General features: G+C 56.1%; 1 protein-coding gene across 1 annotated transcript in view; it reads left to right on the forward strand.

Annotated features, from left to right (window-relative positions):
* The window catches only part of MEPE (matrix extracellular phosphoglycoprotein), a 31,883-nt gene that overhangs the window by 7,049 nt on the left and 21,596 nt on the right, over positions 1-3,238 (forward strand). The window lies entirely within an intron of this gene.

The following is a 3,238-nucleotide window of genomic DNA, read 5'->3' on the forward strand; positions in this document are numbered from 1 at the left end:
GGTGGGGCGCGACCCGCGGGGCCCCCCCCCGGCCACTTTGGCCGGGGGACCCTCTGAGGAGCCTGCTGGTGTCACCCCAGCGGGCTCCAGCGGTGGAGTTGGGGGGTCCCACAAGTCGTACCCCCCCCCAGCATTCCCCCTGTGGGCGCTGCTCTTGCCTGGGTGAGGGGCGCCCTGCACATTGCTGGGAGTCGCGCAGTGCTTCACAGCCCAGGAGCCAAAAATCACTGGTTCATGCAATCCTGCTGTTAATTTGAGGGAGGCTGCATCCCGCGCTGCGACAGCGATGCATGGGTTTGCTGTGCTGGACAGCCATTTAACAGCAATTGTGCTACACGGCATAGGGTAGCATTGTTTGTGCACTGATGTGAAGTGAGTAAATAAACAGTGACAAAAAGCCTCTGTCCTCGTGGTTTCACTTCCAGCCTAATGGAGAAATAAATGCATTTCTGTACCTAGGGCTCTGCTGACTTTGATGTTTGCAGCAGGACTTCAGGCAGCTGCTTTGCCACGAGCAGCATGCTGGGGGGGGGGGCTGGTCCCCAGGCACGGGGGCGTTTCTGGCCCCAGCACATCCCTGGCCCAGTCATCACCTCTGGGGCTGCAATTTGGCCAACTGGCCCCACACATCCCTCCCTTGGGGTATCAAACACCACCGGCTCCTGCCCAGGGCCACCCACCTCCCTGGGCAGTTTGTCCTTGCTGGGGAGCCCCACAGAGCATCTCTCCCTCTGTTTGTCCATCTCCCGCAGTGAGAAATCCCCATCGTGCCCTCCAGCATGCTGCCGGGGTGCTTGCCGGCCCCACTGCCGTTCCAGCAGCACCATAACACCTCAGCTGTGCCGCCGCCATTCCCACTGCTGGCCCCCACACGCAAGCCAGGCTAGGCTTCGACACGCTGGAGCTGTGCCACCGGTGGTGCGCAAAATTAATCACTGTTTATGCAATTGCAGGTTGCTTTTTCTATCTGAGAAACTGCTAAAACGGGTGCGCTTGGCAGCACACTGGAGCAAATGGCACGGTGGGAGCAGCGTCAAGCCTCATGGGGAGAGGTGCCGCCCTCAGCATGCATGGGAGGGGACTTGCTGCTGGTGCTGCGCCCATGCTGGGAGATGGGGTGGGAGCATTACGATGGCAGCAATGTACCCACAGAGCGCCTGCTCCCCTGCCCTCTGCACGGCCGCATGTGGGGAAGGGGCAGGTCCAATTTCGGGCCATAGACTTGGTTCTTAGGGATCGTGCATGGGTGATTGATGCTGGGACCACCAGTTCAAGGATAACACTGCGTATCTCACTGGTGCTATCAGTAGCACCAGCTGTCAAGGCTCTGCCTTGCTAGAGCTCATGCTTTTTAGCGGAAAGGATCAAAAATTGCATGTGCCCACTACGCCCCACACCAGGGCATCAGGCCCCGGTGCCCCCAGGGGAGCCACGCTAGGCAGCCTCGTGCCAGTGCTGTGGGGACATGGAGATTTAAGCAGCCTGGGGCAGGGGTTTGCCTGCAGCTTCCCAGGCGTGAGGCAGCATCCGCAAGACCCCAAAGGCTCAGGTACCTCCTGTGCCAGCCCACCCAGCTCAGAGTGAAAGAGGCTGCAGGGCTGCTGGCAGCCTGGGCTGGGCAACTTGCCCCTGGAATTGCCACAGCATGTCACACCCCAAGTCTGATGGACTATGGTGATGCTCCAGGGAGCTCAGGCTCGGCATATGCCGTTGCCTGGCAAATGAAGGTGTTGGTTTTGGGGGCTGGGACTGGCAGGTTTGCAGCCCCGTGGGGACCCGGGCGTGGTGCCCAGCCATCTCCATCCCCAGTCCTGACTGCATCCTTGTCCACGCCATTAAGCAACATCCATAAGCAAGGCCTGGGCACCATCTAGTGGAATAAAAAGGCTTTTGCTGGGAACGTTTTGTGCCTGTTGAATGATGCCCAGCTCCGCCTGGTGCCAGGACAGGCACTTCTGCCCTCTCACCCCTCTGCTTCCCCGAGCTCCCGGGGAACCATGCTTGAACGGTGAGGTCGGGTATAAAACTGACTAGTTCAGGTATAAATGGCCTGCATTTATAAACCAGCACTACCTCCTTGCACAGCTGCTGTTAAAGCACCTGGAAGTTTTGTGCGGTGACTCTGGCTCTACATTCTGGGGCATGCGGCATTTTGGGATGCTGAGCCTGAGCCCCCTCCTCACCACTACTGAGGTGCCTTGCTCTGCTCTTCCAAAACTCGCTTGCCAAATAGCACAAGCGGCCACTGAACAGACAAACTGCAAGTTTCCCGAGGAAAGGGTTTTCCTGGAGTACTGGAGCAAAGTGAGGAGGTGGTTTTTCCTTGCAGTGAAGGCTGGGCTGATGAGCACTGGCGGGATGGGAGCTGGCAGGGTGGCTTGCTGCCACCCCTCACACCCCAACACTCACAGTAAACTTACAGCTGGGCTAGAGGTGGCCACCGGGTCTGGGAGGTGTTTCTCTGTGGCTCTTTGGTCTTTGTCTCTGCTGAGCTGTGTATTTTTTGGGAAAACTTTAATTTCAACCTTTAATATATATGCATTTGCTTCCTGTTCCCATATGCTGGTTTTGGTTTTTTTTACTGAAGGGCAGCAGTGATTTATCAACAGGCATTTCTTCATGTGGGGACAACAGAGGCTGTCGCTGAAGTGCTTTAGGGTCTCTCATCCCACCCTATAAGTGCGCGAACCCAAGTGAAGAGTGATATGCACACTAGAGTACTTTCTGGGGGTACAGAAGGGGAAAGAAATTGTCCCTAAAAATCCCAGCCTCCCTTACAAATACTAATTGTGGGGACATGGCCAGGTGAGTATGGGTGGTTGTTTATTCAGGTAAATATCGTGCTTAGAGGAGAAACATCTGCTATTGTGGGCTACCACTGATTTCTAGTGCCTAAAAGCCCTTGCCCATGAGGTGCAGAGGGTTTTGTGCAGCAGCCGTGGCAGTGGAAACCACTCAGATTTTGCAAAAATGGATTTCTGTTAACGTTACTTTTGCACATGGGCCAGCGTGTGCAGCAGTACTGGAAAAAGCAGGTGCTGGGTTAAAAGGGGGTCAGCTCCCCCATGAGTCAGGTGAGCCAGATGAGGGGAGAGTGAGCCATGATCCCTAATTGGGGATTGCCACAGCAGGCCAGCTGGACAAGGCTCAGGTCAGGTCCTTTCCCCAAAGCACACACAGCTGCAAAGGTTTTCCAGTAATGTATCTTGCAGCAGCATCCTCATTAAGGAAACCTGCT

The sequence above is a fragment of the Pygoscelis adeliae genome, unplaced genomic scaffold (genome assembly GCF_000699105.1).
Source record: "Pygoscelis adeliae isolate BGI_AS28 unplaced genomic scaffold, ASM69910v1 Scaffold157, whole genome shotgun sequence".
In the NCBI taxonomy this organism is placed as follows: domain Eukaryota; kingdom Metazoa; phylum Chordata; class Aves; order Sphenisciformes; family Spheniscidae; genus Pygoscelis; species Pygoscelis adeliae.